The sequence below is a fragment of the Lynx canadensis genome, chromosome A1, assembly GCF_007474595.2.
Source record: "Lynx canadensis isolate LIC74 chromosome A1, mLynCan4.pri.v2, whole genome shotgun sequence".
NCBI classification, from domain to species: Eukaryota; Metazoa; Chordata; class Mammalia; order Carnivora; family Felidae; genus Lynx; species Lynx canadensis.
In genome coordinates, this window is record NC_044303.2 from 117,631,500 (window position 1) to 117,651,428 (window position 19,929).

A 19,929-nucleotide genomic window follows, 5' to 3' on the forward strand; every position below is an offset into this window, starting at 1 on the left:
ACTCTCTAGATACTATATATTGACTTGGATTATTTCTTATTGGCCTCCACCTCCCCGCTGGAATATAAGGTCCATGAGGGCAAGGGCTTTGTCTTATTTCTTGCTTTGCCCGGCATACAGAACTGTGGCATGGCACATCGTAAGCTCTTGATAACTATTTGTTGAATGAAGAAGAAATAAATGAGTATGCATCAGAGAAAGACCACTGTGATGTGGTGTTCACAGTGGATGGGGTGGGGTGGGGCAACAGTGGTGGCAGTATGGGGGAACTTGGTAATTTCCCCAGGGAAGGCTGATGGACAGTTCGCATGGGCCACAGTGGCAGAGCTGGAAAGCAGGGTGTGGTCTGGAGAGAGGCTTAGGTGTCTGTAGAGTTTGGGGACTGTCCAGCTGTGAGAGAAAGGATGAGGTGAAAGCCAGTGATGCTGGCCCATTTTTGGTCTGGCATCTTGATGAACAGTGGTTCTTGTGACACAGTTGGGGAAGGGGAAGCAGCTTGGGTTGAGAGGTTTTTGATATAAGCCTATCTGAACCTCAGTTGCCTTATTTGTAGAATGAGAAGGATTCTACATCCCCACTTTCTGTTTTCTGGGGTGGTTATGGAGACAGAGATAAAAGAAATGGAAGCCCTATGAGTGAGTGTCTAGTGGGTTCCCATATATGAAGGAGCATTAGTATTGGTATTCGTAGTAGTAGTAGGAGTAGTATAGTAGTAGTACTGTTAGTATTATTATTAAAATCCATCATTTGGGGAGATCTGACAGGCCAGTGAGATGAGAACCTGCGGCAGAACCTAATCAAATGCCAGCCTAGGTCGAAGCAAATGCCAGAAAGCACAATTCAGTCGATAGATGCAGTGGGTGGTCAGGGAGGGGAGAGAATATTGCGGGCTGAGCTGTTGGAGGCTGTTCAGAGCGGGGCCTGGCTGGATCCTGGATTGAGGAAAAGGGGAGCAAGAGTAAATATTGGGGTTTGGTGAGAGGCCTGTAGGCAGAAAGGCCGTAGGGTAGCTTGGAGATCTGGTGGTATGCAGGGACCCCTGGACATAAGATGAATGATTTGACCACCAGTGGACCTCCTCCTCCCCGCCTTCACCTGCCAGATGAGAGAATCATGGTGATCCTCAGGCAAGGGACAGAGAGCACAAATCCTGGGTGACCGAGCAAAAACCCCACCCCCCACTCCCCAGCCCCTGGGCCCAATGAGGGTATCAGGAACCTGTCCCAGACAAGAGAAAGAGTAGATGGGCAAACAGGGGAGGGAAATGTTGGGGCAGCTGAGCCTCCTGCCCAGAGTCAAAGAAGGTTAAGGAATAGGGAGCTGGAGATTTCCTTGGGCAGCCATTGGCAGGATGACAGTGTTGATCTGGTTTTTGGTTTCTGTTCAGAGGTGTGGGGCCTGGTCCCCGGTCTTGCAGAGGGCCTGGCTGACTGGTGGACCCAGGCAGCTACTTCTGCCCTCACCAAGTAGAGGAGCAAGCTGCTCATCCCACTCTGCTGCACCCTCCATAGTGCTAGAGAGAGTAAGAGCTATGTCAAGATGAGACACTTAGGGTCCTCCAAAGTGATGGGCCCAACTATAGGATGACTGGTTCTCAAACTGGTTTATGAGTTGTGGTTACATGTTTCCACTTCTAGGAATATTTCCCCCCACCTCATGCCTAGCCAGCTTGTGAGCCTTCATCCACTTTTTAGTTCGGGTCTCAGGCCCTCTCTGGCCACCATGTTTCAGGTAGTTCTCCCACTCCCTCCCTGTCACCTCATCTGTTTCCCTAGAAAGCATGTCTCACCATCTGAAATCATATCTTCTACTGTCTTATTAATAATTCCTTGTATGCTTACTTGAACTGGATTATAAACTCCATGAGGCTGTGACCCTGGCCTGTCTTGTTCATCTCTCTCTCTCCAATACCTAGAATGGTGCCTGGCACATATTAGATGCTTAATAAATTATTTGTAAAATGAAGGAATTAGGTGCATGAAGGAATTCATTCCCCTACCACTCACACCCAAAAATGACAAGGAGAAAATCATATATATGTGAGCACATAGGTATGGCCATGGAGTACCTCTAAAGAGGTTGGGCACAACCCCAAGCTGCAAGGCCCATGAGCTCAAGACAGTGTGTGTATGTGTGTGTTTTGGTAAGAAGAGAGAAAGCCACCACTTGCAAGCTGAGGCTCCTGCTGTATCAAATGCAGGGATTCCCAGAGCCCTGGTCAAAAGCCAGCTTCTTTTGGGCAGTAGGAGAGAGGAAGTGAGGAGGGATTCTGAAGGTGCCCCTGGAAGTATGTGGCCCTTGCAAGACCTCATACTGCCAGCCGGGGGCGCCCAACCAAGTATGACCACATCATCCCCACAGCTTCCAGACCAACTGAACACCACCTCCCCCCATACTACCCCTCCTACCAGAGAAAGTGTCAATGTGAAGAGGGAGAATTTGCGCTCTCAAGTGTGACCTGGGGTTGGTGATGAATACCAGAGATGGTAGGATCAACTAGAATAACATGTCACACGGTGGGCTGCGTTCAGGAATGCTGGATTGGGTAACTGGCAAATTGAAAGGCTGCTTCATACTATAATGGTTAAAGAAAAAGGGAATTATCTCATGCCTTTCTTTTCGTCTATCAAGGTGTCAGCGTATGCTAATTACCTGGCAGAGGCTTCAACGGGAAGAGGAAGAACAACTATTATATTTCTGAGGAAAGATTTATCTTGTGTTATTGGCGCCAGTCGGAGAAGGAGGTGGGGGTATTAGGGGGTCAGAGAGGCAAAGTGAGAACTGTTCCTTGACTCCAATGGAATTGAAATGCCTTTGAACTGAGACTTCTCTCCTAAGATGAGAAATAATAAGCCTTGTTGGGAAAAGCTTTGCCCTAAGCCTGTCAGGGGAGGGGACAGGATGGGCAGAGAGCTCCAGTGTCCTAGGAGATTGTGGGAGGATCAGGCCTGGTGCAGCTGGCTGTGGAAGGCATGTGAGATTCCTCCATTCATTCATTGATTGATTATTCATTGACTGATTACATTAACAGGGAGTATAAGATGGGGGAGGAGGTTAAGAAACACAAGCTTGGAGTTAGGCAATGCTGGGTTTTAAATCCTGGCTCCACTACTTAGCTGTGGTCCCTGGCACATCTTTCAGAGCCTCTGTTTCCTCATCTGTGAGGAAAATAATACCCCCTTTATATGGTTCCTATCACAACTAAAGGCGGTCACGAAGGGAAGTGCTGAGTGCAGTTCAGTAGTAGCAGCCATGGATATGATTATTCAACAAATATTTTCTGTGTACCTACTGTGGTTCAAGGCTCTGGGAAAACAAGGGTGAGTAAGACAGTGCTCTGCCCTCAAGGAGCTTATCACAATATGGAGGACCTGTGTCTCCTTTGGTTCCTGCTCTCTCAGAGGTCCCAGAAAGTGGGGAAAGGTGGGGAGAGGGGACAGGGAAAGGTCCTCAAGCCTTAAATAAGGCTATGATAGCACTAATAATAATAATAATAATAATAATAATAATAATACCAACAGTTAAATTGAATACTTGGCATATATGAACTCAAAGGGAGATCTGGTAGGTGGAGGCCAAAGGATGAGTCCAAGATCTGAAAGAAAGGGGACAGGCTGCCTGCAGGAGTTGCTGGTCAGAACGTGAGTGCTGGAGATCAACCCTGGGGCCTAATACCTCTGGGGGCTCTGGGGTCAGGTAAACTGACCTCTCATCTGTTAACCTCCTGCCTATGTTGAATCCCAGCCATCCCCAAGCCCCTCCCTTCAGAATCAGTGGGCCTGGAGCGAGTGATCTGGAGAGAGGTAGCCTGCTGTGGTGGGACGTGTGCTGGCTGTGGCCGCTGAGGGATCTGTGTTCCAGTGTTACTTCTGACACTTCTCACTTGGGTGGACTTGGGCCAGTTCCTTAGCCTTGCTGTTAAATAAATTTCAGAAGGCCTAACTGTGGGGTGGTTTGGCAGATTAAGAAGGCATTCAAAGCACCTGGCACACAGTAGGTATTCCCAAATGGTGGAGACGATTTCTAAAATTGGCCCTCCTTGCAGGCTGTGTCTGGATCAGTGCCAGCCTTAACCCATGTGACCCGGAGAGGCGTTTAGTGCTCTGGAAATGGCAGAGAAAGGAATGGGGGTACCACCAGGTGGGTTGTGTGAAAGGCAGAGACTTTGAGCAGGTAATGGCTGTCAGGGACCAGCAAATCACAGGTGTCTCAGAAACAACAGGAGTTACACTCAGACACCAAAGAACAAACACGCAGCACAAGACGTTTTGCCAAAGCAAAGCTGTTTTGATCATTCCCGGATGTGATATGTATCGCATGAGGAAAGAGAGCCTCTTGCACTGAGGCTGCCTAATTGACAGCCCACAGCTCCACGCAGAGTAGCACAGGGCAGGGTAGGGGATAGAGGCAGAACAGCCCACCCTCACACTGCCTTGTCCCTCCTTCCCCAGGCCAGCCTTCATCAGCCTGGCCACCCTCAGCTGCTCTGTCTGTGAAGGGAGGGAGGCTCATTATTCCCAAAGCCTCCAGATCTAGCCCCGGCCTTTCACCTCTCTAGCCCCATCCTACATCACTCCTGGAAACCAGGCTATGTGTCAGTTTAAGTGAACTTCGAAACTTCGCCACATGCACCAGGCTCTCCCTCACCTCCAGGCCTTCGCATAAGCTGTTGTCTCTGCCTTGGATTCCTCTGCTCCTCAACCTTCCCACCCACCTGGCTAGTGTTGGCAAATGCCTACTTAATATCAAAAGTAATAGCAGTTTACATTTATTGAACACCTACTCTGTGCTAAGTGCTTCCCAAATGTTACCTTGTTTAATCCTCACAACAATGACAAGGAAAAATAATCATAGTTGACAGGGAGTAGATGGCCACCATTTGCCAGGTACTGGTCCCAGTGCTTTATATATATTAACTCACTTAATCCTTACAACCCCTAAGGGTAAGTTACTATTATAATCCTTATTTTACACATGAGGAAACTGAGACACAGAGTGGTGCAGTGACTTGCCCGGGCTCACCAGCTAGAAGTAGCAGAGGCAAGTTCCAGCTCAGGAGTTAATTGCCACTATACCATCTGCCTCCTGTGTATCTTTTAAGGATGCAGTCCAGACGCCACTTCCTCCTGGAATCCTCCTCTTCCCTTGGTTGGGTCAGGAGCTTCCTGTGGGCTTCTGTGGCTCTCTGTGCTTTACAACATCTTTCTGTCCACTCCCTATGAGCACCTACCATGCTATGAGGTAGCAAGTTTGCTTGCCTGTCCCCTGCTGGTCTGGCAACTTCTGATAATAAGGAGTATTTGCCTGGTTCACTGCTGTGGCCTCCAAGCCTAGTACAATGGGCTCCAGATATATTTGTTGAATGCCTGCCTGAATCCTGTTGGGGCACATTCCTGTTCTGGCTCCCCCTTTTCAATCCCAAGGACTGTAAAACCCTACTGTATGCATTAACTGGAGTACAAAAACATTCAATCACATAAAATCTGGGTTCTCATTTTTGTAGGGTTAGCAAGAAACAATATTTTTCCATCCATATGAATTGGCACAAAAAGTGAAGAATGTAAGACTTCTGTACACAGCTGACTCCAGGCTGCACTGAGGACGTTCCAGATGATCACAGGGCAGTCACTTCCTGATACCCCCATTCACTTCTGAGAAGTATGGTTGGGCATAGAACAGGAGCCCCACAGCACTCTTTAGATCTGAATTTGCATTTCTCCAGGGGAGGCTTAGGGAAGGAGCTGGGGCATCAGAGGGGCCCTGGAGAAGGTGAGGAGCTCTGGTTTCATTCCACCCAAACCTTTCTGAGTGTATTTTCCCACTTCCAGGGTGGCTAGTTGTTGGCCATCCACCTTTGGTGATGGTGCACAGGTAATAAGCTCAGGTGCAGAGGAATGGAAGAGACGGACAGCTCATAGAAGAGTGAGATTCATCAGGGGGGCAAGTCCAGGTAGACTCCTTGGAGGAGGTGGCATTTCATCTGGCCTCTGCCCCCTGCTGGCCTTTCCCCTGTGATTACAGAGATCTCAGAAATGTCATACGGGTCTTGGCCTGGGTTTAGTCTTTGAGTCGATGACAATTTGAGGAGAGGTTATGACAACCTGTAGGAGATGAGAAGCAAGTCCCCCTCATGGCACCACTATCCATGCCCACCCCTAGCTGTGCAGCCTGTCTGGCCAAGCTGGGAGGTGTGGGAGCCTTACTTTCTTCACCAATAAAATGTAGACAATGATAATACCTTCCTCCCAGGCCTGTGGTGAAGATCAAATGAGAGAATGCAGGCAAAAGCGTCTTATATGCTATAAAAGGCTCTGACAAATGCTCATTATTTCTTCCTATTCTTCTCCTGGAATTTATCAAACACTTTATGGGCCCTGCAGGTATTTTTCTGCCTCCATCCTGTGTGGCTTTCTCTGGCCCACGAATCTCCTCTCCTCTCCTGCTGTGCTTTAGGGAAGGCAGGGTAGCACCATGGTTAAGGAGGGAAGGGGGCAGACTGGTCCAGGCTTGAACACTGACCCCGCCTCTTTCTAGAGGGTGACCTGGGGCAAGTCACACAACTCCTCTGAGCCCTTCAGTTTCCTTGTGTAAAACAAGTGTGAACATCGAATGGAACCCATAAGGTTGGATGTGAGGCTTAAATGAGTTACTTTGTGCAAAGTTCTTAGGACTGTGCCTATTGTTTAAGAGATGTACGCTGTGCTGTGGCTGTTGTTAGGCTGGGTGCGACTATACCTTGGTTCTTTGAGTGGCGGTATCAGTGGAAAGAGACACCTGCCACAATTTTCATAGGCTTCCTTGTCTCCACACTCGGGAAGGGGGTAGGACAAGAAGCAGATCAGGTGTTCATTCATTCAGCAAGCAGTGTTTGAGTGTCTACTCTGTTCCAGGCACTTCCGGAGTGACAGTGGCTGAGTTACAACTCCCATCCTTGGGAAGCTCAGGCTGCAATGAGGAAGGTCTTTATCATTCACTCATTCAGTTGGTCGATTATCACCTGTTTGCTGGGGTCTCCCAGAGCGGGTTTCATGTTGGGCTCTGGGGCACAGGGCTGGGGGCAAGACTGGTAGCCAGAGAAGCAGAGGTCTAGCTGGGGTCTCTTGAAGTCTCTGTCTCTCCTGGGTATGTCTTCCCACCTCCGGTCACTTGGCCTCAGTCTCCCTAGCTGGTTGTCAGAGAGTCGCTTGAGCTGGTCCCCAATCACCTGGCCCACACCAACAATCCAGATTTCTGAGCTAGGATGGACAAATGCTGAGTGACACCCCCATCCCTGCTCCCAGCCCACGCGTTCAGTCAGGGCTTGGGCATCGACTGCTCAGAGCTCATTAGCGGCCGCATAGCCGTTGCCGCATGTCACAGGCTCTTAAAGTCTCCATTACTGAGGGCCCTTGCTCCTCTGTATTTTTAGCCTGCATCTGGAAGAGACGGCTGGCGTCTCCTACAGTTATACACGTCAGGTTCAGCGGTTTCGACAACTCCTCAGGCCTCTAGGCACCTGGAGGTGGGGGCCCCAGATCTGCTCTTGGAAAGGAAGCAGCTGGGAGATGTGAGGGCCCGAAGTGGGGCCATGGGTCCTCCTCTCCCATATAATCCCTGGTTCTGAGATTCCGCCTCCCCGGTATGACAGGGTCAAGGAGCCTCCACGTATCCAGGTGCTCCGGGACCTACAAAGACAAAGAGCTCTTTGGATGACACTAGAGTGAGGATGGTGATGCCAAATTAGCAACAAACCCCAGGCCAGTTGGGCATCCCCAAGGACTAGCCACCAGCTCTGGCTGTAGACAGGTGGAACAAAGCATGCAGAAGCCACCCAGAGGGGTGTTGTTCTCTAACATGGTCAGGACAGGCTTGTGTCTGCCTGTGGGAGACAGAGCAAACCCCAGCAGCCTGCCCAGCCTGGGGGAGCCTGGGTTCCTCTGTCAATGGGTGAGAACTGCATCTCACAGATGCTGGAATGCCAGAGAGAAGGCTCTGAGGTTAGTGGCTCATGGTGGGGGCACCGGGAAAGGAGAGGAAGGCCACAGCTTGCCTGGGCAGAGTTGGAGGCACAGTGTGGAAGGGAGTGGGGAGCAATCCCACAAAGGGCAGAAGGGTGGTCCCCAGGCTTGAGATGGGAATGGGGTGTGCTCTCGTCAGGAGCTCCAGAGCCTAGACTCTCAGGAAGAGTAAAAACCTCCATCAAGGACACATCTTGAGTTCTCCTTCCCCTAACAGCCATATACCCTAAAACTTGCTAATAAAATAAGGTAATAATAATGAAGAGTTATTGCTCTGTTACTCGGAGCTAGGCAGCTTACTAACTGCTCTCCTCGAATTTCCTGATTATCTTACTGATGCTTCACAGTAAGGCAGGAATTGTTATGACTATTCCCATCTTACAGATGAGGAAACTGAAGCTCAGAGAGACTAAGCAACTCATCTGAGTTCACATGACAGGTGGGTGCTCAAGCGACAAATTTAATCCAGAGTCCAGTCTCAGCCTCCAGATGACAAGAAAAGTTGGGAGGTAAATTCCCACTCAGCAGTGATATTTTACGGACCATGAGGAGGGAAGAACATCGATGTGATGTGTGATGTGAATGTTTTGGTTCTGCTGCTAGATTGTGGTTCTGACAAATGCCCATTTTCCTCTGGGCCTCAGTGAGGGGCTGGAAAGAGGCGGGGGGGTGTATCCACGCCACATCATTCATCTGTTCTCAGCTCCAAGCTGGCTCTGACAAGATGATTAATAACAACAACAATGATATTAGCAAACATTCATGGAGCGTTACTCTGTGCCAGGCATATTACATGTGCTATTTCATTTAATCCTCACAGCTGCCCTGTGAGGTCTTCTTAAACAGGTGAGAGTGAAGCTCAGAAAGGCTGAGCAACCTGCCTAAAGCCACACAGCTAATAAAAAGTGGTCTGGAATTTGAAACGTGGTCTGCACTTAACTGCTCCCCTATTCTGCCTTCTGTGGGATTGGTCCCGCAATGTCTAAATATCTTGAGAAGGAGGGGCATCAGGTAGCCTTTGTCAGAGCTGGAGGGAGATGGGAGCAAAGCCTACATTATCTCCAGAAAGCACTCAGTGTTTCCTGTTATCACCCTCCTTACTTTCAGGCTCAGGGAACCCACCTCTTTCCATCCCAGTGCATTCCATCATCCACTTACCTCCAGGTGCTCTGAGAGCTTCCCAAACACAGGATACCTTCTGAGAGAGGAAGGAGGGAGCCTGAGATATCTTTGCTCTATCTGGGTGAGGCCTGGAGTAGCAATGGGGAGGCCCCAGGCACTGAGACCTAGGGATGGCTAAGCTTTGCCACCAACTTGAGTTGACCAAATATTTACTGTGTCAGGCACCATTCCAGGGCAGGGCTGCCATACATACTTGTGCACCACATAACCCTCTAAGGGGCTGTTCATACTGTGGACTTGTGTACCTGACACCATATTGGATGCTGGGAACACCCAACCTGGTCCCTAACCTTACAGAAGATGCAGTCCCATAGGGGTGACAGTCAGATGAACCAGGAAATTACCTACCAGTGTGGCCTGTGTAGTGAGAGAGAAGGAGCAAGGGCTTGTGAGAGCTTGCAGGAGAGCCCCCAAGACTACATTTGGGAAGTCAAAGAAGGCGTCCTGGAAGAAGTGACTTCTAAACCAAGACCTGAATGAAAAATGGAAGTGGCCTACTTGGCAGGGAAAGAGTGTTCCATGCAGAAGGAAGAGCTTAAGTAGCTAATTTTAATATAAAGTGATATAGGCTATAATATTAATATGAACAAAGAACATTGGGAGCCTTAATAAGTCAGTTACTCAGTAAAACAAACATTCACTAAGAAGATGGAGAATGGTTATGAGTGGGAGTTACAAAAGTTTCACCCAAGGGGCACCTGGGTGGCTCAGTTGGTTAAGCGTCTGGCTCTTGATTTCAGCTCTGGTCATGATCTCAGACAGTTCATGATGAGATTGAGCCCTGTGTGAGGCTCTGCACTGACAGCTTGGAGCCTACTTGGGATTCCCTCTCTCCCTCTCTCTCCCTCTCCCTGGCACGCGCGCGCACACACACACACATACACACACATGATCAGTCTCACTCAAAATAAATAAACTAACATTAAAAAAAAAAAAAGCTTCACCCAGGAGGTGACCCGTGAACTAGGCTTGAAGAATGAGTAAGAGTTTTCTGAGGGGAGGGGAGCCTGGGTGTCTCAGTCGGCTGAGCTTCCGACTTTGACTCACGTCATGATCTCATGGTTCAGTTTGTGGGTTTGAACCCCACATCCGGTTCCGTGCTGACAGCTCAGAGCCTGAAGCTTACTTCAGATTTTCTCTCTCTCTCTCTCTCTGCCCCTCCCCTGCTCACGCCCTCTCTCTGTCTCTCAAAAATGAATAAACGTTAAAAACTTTTTTTCTTAACTTTTCTGAGGGGAAAAGAAGGAAGGGAAGCATCCAAAAAGAGAAAACCACACGAACAAAGTCATATGGTTCGAGATTTTTTTTTTAATTTAAGTATAATTAACATACAACATTATGTTAGTTTCAGGTGTACAATATATTGATTCAATAATTCTGTTATTCAGTGCTCATCACAATAAATGTGGTCACCATCTGTCACTATACAACGTTATTCCAATATTATCAACTGTGTTCCCTATGCTATACTTTTCATCTCTGTAACTTATTTATTTTATAATTTGAAGTTTGTACTTCCTAATCCCCTTCACCTATTTTACCTGTCTCCCCACCCACCTCCCCTCCTGCAACCACCAGTCTATTGTCTGTATATAAGAATGTGGGTTTTTCGTTTGTTTATTTTGTTTTGTTTTTTAGATTACACATATAAGTGAAATCATCTGGTATTTGTCTTTCTCTGTCTTATTTCACTTAGCATTATACTCTAAAGGTACATCTATGTTGTTACAAATGGCAAGATCTCATTCTTTTTTGTGGCTGAGTAATATTCCATTGTATATTTATAAAAATATTTATACACATTTTTATTCACATATCGGTGGACACTTGGGCTGCTTCCATATCTTGGCTATTGTAAATAATGCTGCAATAAACATAGGAATGCATGTATCTTTTTTTTTTTTTTTTCCAACGTTTATTTATTTTTGGGACAGAGAGAGACAGAGCATGAACGGGGGAGGGGCAGAGAGAGAGGCAGACACAGAATCGGAAACAGGCTCCAGGCTCTGAGCCATCAGCCCAGAGCCCGACGCGGGGCTCGAACTCACAGACTGCGAGATCGTGACCTGGCTGAAGTCGGACGCTTAACCGACTGCGCCACCCAGGCGCCCCTGCATGTATCTTTTTGATTTAGTGTTTCTATTTTCTTTGGGTTAATGCTCAGTAATAGAATTACTGGATTGTATGATATTTCTATCTATAATTTTTTGAGGAACCTCCATACTGTTTTCCATAGTGGCTGCACCAGTTTGCATTTCCACCAACAGTGCACAAGGGTTCTTTTTTTCTGCATCCTTGCTAACACTTATTATTTCTTGTCTTTTTGATTCTAGCCATTCTGATTCTAGTGAGATGGTAGCTCACTGTGGTTTTGATTTGGGTTTCCTTGATGATGAGTGATGTCGAGCATCTTTTCATGTGTCTGTTGGCCATCTGGATGTCTTTGAAAAAATGTCTATTAAGGTCCTCTGTTCATTTTTAGATCAGATTGTTGTTGTTGTTTTTTTTTTTTTTTTTTTTTTTTTTTTTTTTTTTTTTTTGGTGTTGAGTTGTATAAGTTCCTTATGTATTTTGGACACTAACCCTTTCTCAGATATGCCATTTGCAAGTATCTTCTCCCATTCCATAGGCTCTTTTCATTTGATTGATGATTTTTTTTTCATTTTTAATTTCCTTTCCTTTTTATTTTGGTGTGGCCTCAATAGTTTATTTTTGCTTTTATTTCCTTTGCCTGAGCAGACATGTCTAGAAAAATGTTACTAATGCCAATGTCAGAGAGATTACTGTCTGTGTTTTCTTCTAGGAGTTTTATGGTTTCAGGTGTCACTTTTAGGTCTTTCATCCATTTTCAGTTTATTTTTGTGTATGGTCTAAGGAAGTGGTCCAGTTTTGTTCTTCTGCATGTAGCTGTCCAATTTTCTCAGCACCATTGTTGAAGAGACTGTCTTTTTCCCATCATGTATTCTTGCCTCCTTTATTGTAGATTAATTGGCCATAAAATCATGGGTTTAATTCTGGGCTCTCTATTCTGTTCTACCGATCTATTTATCTGTTTTTGTGCCCATACCATACTGTTTTGATTACTACAGCTTTGTAGTATATCTTGAAACCTGGGATTGTGATACCTCCAGTTTTGTTCTTCTTTCTCAAGATTGCTTTGGCTATTTGGGGTCTTTTGTGGCTCCATACAAATTTCAGTATTATTTGTTCTAGTTCTGTGAAACATGTTGTTGGCATTTTGATAAAGACTGCATTGAATCTGTGGATTGTATGGACATTTTCACAATATTAATTCTTCCATACAACTGGAAATTTTGTGGAACATTAGCTGCATAAAATGGAGGGCTAGTATACCTTCCCTAGGCTACCCATGGTAGCTCTTTGAGTCTCAAACCTAACTTTGATATTTTTCTTTTTTAAAATTTGTTAATGTTTTAATTTATTTTTGAGACAGAGAGAGACACGCCATGAGCAGGGGAGGGGCAGAGAGAGAGGGAGACACAGAATCTGAGGCAGGCTCCAGGCTCTGAGCTGTCAGCACAGAGCCCGACCTAGGGCTCGAACCCACAGACTGTGAGATCATGACCTGAGCTGAAGTCGGACGCTTAACTGACTGAGCCACCCAGGCGCCCCTTATTATTCATTTTTAACATGACTTCATCAGAGGTTCAGATAGGAATGTTAGATAGGTGCATGAGTGCAGGAATAAGTGGATGGGTGGAAGAAGTAAGGTATGCATGAATGAAGGAATATAAGAATGGATAAAAATAGCAAACATGTATCTGGTACTCTCTATGCATCAGGCATTGTTCTGAGTGCTTTATATTTATTAAATCATTAAATCCTCGTACAACCGCAGGAGGCAGGTGTTATCAGATGCACTTTACAAATGAAAACAGTAAGACATGCAAGGTTAAGTAATGTACCCAAGGCCACACAGCCAGGAAGTAGGGAAGCCAGGGTTTGGACTGAAGCAGTCTAGCTCCAGAGGATGTTACAAACTGGGTCCCAGGAGCAAATGCCGGGAGTTAAGCAGTTCCTCCTTTATCCAGATATCTCCTTTTTTACTCCATGGTTGTTTCTTGGTTAAGCTTCCTCCTCCTGTGTCCATGGAGCAGACCTAGGACCTAGGACACTCTGTGTCCAGAGTGAGTCTGCGTTGCTGCCCTGGCTGGCTGCAACAGGAAGTGCCTGCAAGCTTTGCCCAGCACCTGCAATGTGCTCGGGGACTTAGGATGGACCACTGTTCCCAGCGCACTAGGTGAGGAGGCAGGGCTTCTGGCCTTCTCTGTGGAGACCACCTCAGCTCTGGGAGCGCAGGTCTGATCACTGAGCAGGAAGCTGGAAGTTTGCCTTTCAGGTTGATTGTATTAGCATTTTGGAAGAGTCCCCCTTCCTGTGAAGTGCATTAAGGATTCACTCCGGCTGGTCTCTGGCCCGGGCAGGCTCATAGTGAAGTGCCTCAGATTTCCTAGGAATCCTCTGAGACATTTTGACATTCTGATTGTCACTGCCAACGTGGGCTGCGAAGGAATTAATTGACATGGATGAAACCCTCAATTTCCAAGGGCTGTGTAATAAAATAAAGGTTATTGTATTATTACAGATTCCACCACTAATGAAAAAGGGCTAAAGACCGTAATCACAATATGGTATGATTCTGGGGACTTACCTTGATTTCCACAGGCAACCATCCTAAACTTTAGGGAATAATAATTATAATAGTTATTATTTATAGAGAACTTATGATATGTGAGGCACTTTACTAAATGATCTCTATATATTATGTGTTCCCACACAACCCTCTGAAAGTGGTGTTATTTTCATCTCCATTTTACAAGTGAAGAAACTGAGGCATGGAGAAATGAAGTGAACATAGCTAATCGGTTGTAGAGTAGCAATAGACAAACTTGTGGGTAAAACATATTCTAGTTTCTTGGGGGTGAGGGAGAATTAAGACGCTTGGGCAAGAAGCATTAAGATATTGGCCGAGTATGGAGTATTCTGCTGGTAGAGTATTAGGAATGTGTGTGCATGCTTTCCAGACTCTGGGAGAACCCCACTGTCTTTTCCCTTAGACCACAGAAATCCATCCATCCATCTACCTGTCCATCCATACAAGAGAGATCCAGCCAGCCATTTATCCAGCCATCACCCATCTACCCATCCAGCCATTTATCTGCCCATCAATCCACTCATCCATTTATTCATCATCCATCCATCCACTCATTTAGTCATATATTCATGCATTCACTTATTTATTCAAATCACAGTGTCCCTGATTGCCCTTCCCAAGCACCTGTCATGGAGGTGGGTGCTCTCCTCTTCTGCCAGGGGTGCCTGCTATGACTAATGCAACAGGCAGGGGAGAAGGGGCATGACAAGGAGCCAGGAGATGTGGTGCCAGCTCCATAGGTTGTTAAGTCTCTTCAACTTTCTCACCCCCAGTCTCCCTATATGTAAAATGGGGATAACATCTACAGGCTATTGTGAATTTAAAGCGAGCAGATATGTGACACGCTTTGGAAATATAAAAGTGCTGTATGAATTCTTGTCACCATCATTGTTGTCGTCACCAGTGCAGCATGTATTCTAACCCACAATGTCCTTAAGTTTGAGAAGTCCGCGTTGTTAAAATGATCCATTTCTGATTTTGTATTGCAAAAATTCTATACAATTTACAAACATGAAATTACTTACATTATGCACTTACCCAGTTTTATTATAATCAGACCTGTCCCATGTCCTCTTGGAGCTACCAGAATTATTGGGGAAAAAGAATTGGAAAAGGACTTGGTAATAAGGAGCACTTGATCATGAAATGTAGGCTTGTAATTCCTGGCTTCACGGATAGACCTCTTGGTTATAAGGAGAGAAAAAGCTGTACTACAAGGAAGTATGTACCTGGAAATATGAAATTTCAAGATCAGTAGGAACTGCAGTAAATACAGACTCTATAGACATTGTGTATCAGTCAGCTTACATTAAGTTATGCTACAGTAACAAACAACTCCCAAATCTCAGAGGCCTATGAGAAATGTTTATTTCCCCCTTATGTTACATGTCTATCATAGGTCAGCTGCAGCTCTGCTTCATGTTTTCTTCAATCTGGAGCCCAGGCCAACAAAGGAGCCCACTGGGTCGTAAACCTTCCCTTCACGTCTTATTGGTCAAAGTAAATCCTATGCCAACCCTGACATCAGTGGGAAGTGTATTCCCCCTTTAGAAAGGGCACCCAAAAGAGGGAGGATAAATATTTTGAAGAATAATACAACTTTCCATACATTGTAATTGAGCTAGAAAGTAATTTCAACCTCACAGTAGCTTCACAGGAAGGACCCTTGCAGGAGGATGTGGTTGGTCAGGCAGCTTAGCCTCTCTCTGTGTGTCCACCTCTTGCCTTGTCACCAGCTACTGACTCTCTGTACTTTCTCTGTGTCTTCTGGCTTCTGCTTTTCTCTGTCTTGAAGGTTCTATTTCCTCATGACTTTGGCTTTCCCTTCATTGTACCTTTGTCCTCTTTCTTCCTTTTTTTTTTTTTAAATTTTTTTTCCACGTTTTTATTTATTTTTGGGACAGAGAGAGACAGAGCATGAACGGGGGAGGGGCAGAGAGAGAGGGAGACACAGAATCGGAAACAGGCTCCAGGCTCTGAGCCATCAGCCCAGAGCCCGACGCGGGGCTCGAACTCACGGACCGCGAGATCGTGACCTGGCTGAAGTCGGACGCTTAACCGACTGCGCCACCCAGGCGCCCCTGTCCTCTTTCTTCCTTATGAATTTTTACCTTCTGGTCTTGCCATGAATTAGCCAGAACTCTTTAGATTTGGGTGCTGGAAACTGAAATCCAACTAGTTTAAACAAAATAATAATAATAATAATAATAATAATAATAATAATAATAATAATAGAAAAATAAAGGAATTTATTGGCTGATATAACTGACAAATCAAAAATAGAAGAGAACTGGCTTTAAGCATGGCTGGATCTGCAGGCCTCAATGACATCCCCGCCATTTCTCATCTGTCTTTTCTCAGTGTTAACTCCATCTTTGAACACTCTCCAGACACGGTGACAAAGCCCCCTGGTTGTCCTGGAATAACCATTCTCCTTTTTTTCTAATGTGGGAGAAGTTTTTAGCTGGCCATACAGCCTCCCTTGCAATTAGCTGTGGTTTGGGACGAAATTCTGGCCAATGGGATTTTTTTAAGCTTATTTATTTATTTTGAGAGAGAGGGATAGAGAGCAACTGGGGACAGGGGGCAGAGAGAGGGAGAGAGAGAATCCCAAACAGGCTTCAGACTGTCACCGCAGAGCCCAATGATGGGTTTGAACTCACAAACTTCAAGATCATGACCTGAGCGAACCCAAGAGTTGGACTGAGCCACCCAGGCACCCCTGGCTAACTGGATATAAGCAAAAGTGATGTGTGCAACTTTTGGGTTGTTCCCTTAAAAGGAAAGCCCGTGTTCTCCCTTCCATTTTCTTGCCTTCTGGCTGGAATGTAGTCATGGTGTAATAAGAGTAACGCCCAGAGGGGCAGAGCAACAAGATAGAAGGAGCCTGGGTTCCTATGGATTTTTGTGGAGCAGAGCTACTGCATCCACTTGGGCTTTTATATGAGAAAGAGATAATCTTTTGTCTTGTTGAAGCCACTGTTCTATGAGTCTCTTTGTTACAGTGCTTGTCTATATAGATTTCCTGAAGAGAAAATCTGATTGACCCAAGTCACCTTTTTCCTCCCACCAGGCCCCAGCAGAGGTTCCTGGCCCATGGATCATCTACCACATTCCTGGTAATGGTCCAGTCAACTGTGGCTATGGAGAGGGGTCCCCTACTGCTGTCCCTTTGGTTGCCTTGATGGACATAAGGATAGTGTGATTCACATGTCTTCAGAGCCCTCTGTCTGCTTGCTGTAGTGGGTGAGTTTCATGAGGAGACCTGGGGAGAACTCATGAAGCAGACTGGGTTCTCCAGGCCTGGGGAATGGGCCAGGGAAAACGTAGGAACTGGCTATGGTCTCTGTGTCTATTCTCTCTATCCACCCCCAACAGTGCCTCTGCAAAATGACACAAGGATCCTAGGTGGGTCATCTTCACTGTGCCAAAGGCAAGACAAGCCCTTTACATTTATTATGTATGCTCGATGGGTATGGACCAGAGTGTTTGTTAATTCCAAATGCCAATAGATGTTGATAAATAATGCTATTAAAATATATTATTGTTCTGACACTTTGTTATAGAACCTTTCTTACACTTTCCCCATGTAACATTTGCTTTAAAAGGCCCCAGCCAAAAGCCAAACAGCAGTAAAACTGCACCTAGTCTCCCAGAACAACTTCATTTATGAAACACTCAAAGATTCAGCATTTGGGAAAAGCCTCTGAGATATTCCACTGTTTTGTAAACTTTGCAAAATCTGTAGTTCCTGTGGTGGAGGCCTAACTGCATGTTGAATTTGAAATTTTGAAGCTTCAATTGCTTAAAAATATTGTAACTGCTTCTCAAACAGGAAAATTGCATTTAGATTTTCCTCTGTGTTTAACCTCAGACTGGCAAGAGATAGTCTTCAAATTTCCCCAGTAAATGAAAATCACTTTAGGATTGAGATTGCATGTGGATAGTTCATACCTGGAGAAAAAGAAAACCTTCAGGAACAAATACAGTCATACATTCTGTGCTGGGCCTATAATGTGGAGAAGTAGTTGACCATTTTGTCCTATAATCCATAGCATGAAGGATTTAGGATAGAGACAAGGAAGACATTCTTGCATATGAGGTTCAGTTACATCTGAACTGTTACAAAGGGAAATTGCAGTGTCCTGCTCTCAATTTTCTTAGATCCAGCCTCCTGCAAAATTGTATGATCCCTTTGGCACCTTTCTTGTCAAAATTCTTTTCCTCCCCACAAAGGCTCTGGTGTCTCAAACCATCTCTTCTCATCAGTCATTCAAACTAAAGTGTGACTGTTTGCATCTTAAAGGAGACCAGTGGGAAGTGGGCAGTGCTTTACTCAAAAGAATGAATCAACATTGGTGAAATTTTAGGCAGTGACAGACAGTCTATTAGATGGAGTATTGAATGGGAGTCTTTCTTGTCCGCTCATAAAGTGGGTTTTACCTGTGACAAATACAAATACATCCGCTTTCCTTTCTCCTGCCCTCTCTCCCTCCTTTCCTTCCATCTGTTCAACAAATTTCTCTGGGGTGCCTGCCCTGTTAATTCTCTATGCTCAATGTTGAAGTCCTGAAATGGGAACTTTCTACAACAAAGGGAACTGAGTCCAAGAAATAATAACCATAATCGTGTGACTGCAATTACCATTTATTGAGTGAGTGCTTACTACATGCTGGGGACCATGCTAAGAGCTTTTTCTGGATAGCATTTAATTTTCATGACAACCCAGTGAGTTAGGTAGTATTATTCCCTTTTCACAGACAAGAAAACAGAGGTACCATGTTTTGGTCTAAGTCACACATATTAAGTGTGGTGTTGGAATATCAATGCAGGCAGTCTGACCTCAGAGCTTTTTTTGTTCCAGGTGAGAACAGATTAGAAAGAGCACATACGGTGGGCTTCAAGGAGTCAAAGTTGCTAGTGTGCTCTGCACTATCTGAGGAGTTGTGTTGAGGGACAGAAAGAAGGGCCATGTTCTTGCTGAGTGTATGTGAGCACCAGCCGGAGAGTCTCAGTGGGGCACTCCCCTCTCTTTGTTTGCCGTCATCCAAAGGATCCCCTCCCCCCATGAGCAGACACACCAGAAGCTGGCTGTGCCCCAGGCATGACTCTGGTCAGGAAGAGAGGATCTTTTGTGAGCTGCTGGCCTGGTCTCTGTTAATGCCAATTAGCGTTCCTCCCTGCTTGGAGCTGCAGGGCCAGCAGGCTTCTGTGATCCTGGTGGCTAAAGGTTTTGGCCTAGAAATGCTCAGGATGTGGGACAGAAGTCAGAGTCTGAGGGAGGGACTGTATCATTGAATGGAGAGGAAATGGGTTTTCACAGAGGCTCATGGGGCCCAGCAGCCATGAGGGCAGGGCGGTCTGGACCAGATTAAGAAGAAGAGAAGGTGACATCTAGGACAACCTTCACCCCATCCCCACCAATCTCACCGTCCAGGCTATGACTTGGGAAACTGGTTCTCTAGAGAGGAGGAAAAGGTCAACAGTGCGCTCTGCATTCCTAGGCTTATGGGGGACTCTGGGGGTCTCCAGGAGCTTGGCTATCTAGGGTTATACACACCCTGCACCACGTTAAAGCAAGCCCAGAATGTTGGCCTCAGATTCTACCTACCATCCTCTTGTTTGCTTTGTGAGGGCTGCATCCAGTGTCACTGCAGAGCAGGTGGCCACAGATGATGCCCGGAAGCCAGTGAGTGTTCATCCCTTCACTGCCCTCTGTCTCTAGCTCCACCTGGTTGCCCAGATGCTCTCCAGTGACTGACCCAGGTCTACCTAGAGAATAGTTTTCTAGAACCCTATCCTGCAGATTCAAGAAAATCATTTCACCTTCCAAACACAGAGCTTGCCTTACTCTTTCCTCTGCCCTAGTGGGGGTCTTTCTGAGCAGCACATGAAGGGACAGGGACAGTGTCTACAGTTAAAAAGGTGCTCAGGCCAGATTTCCCATCTTTGAAATGCTAGCTCCTCTCCTCTTCCTGGCAGTCTCCACTTTTTTCTTAGTGGCTTCTCCATACTCCCATGACAACTACCACTTCTGGTTCCCTGTCCCTAAGAAATGGACAATTTCAAAGTGAG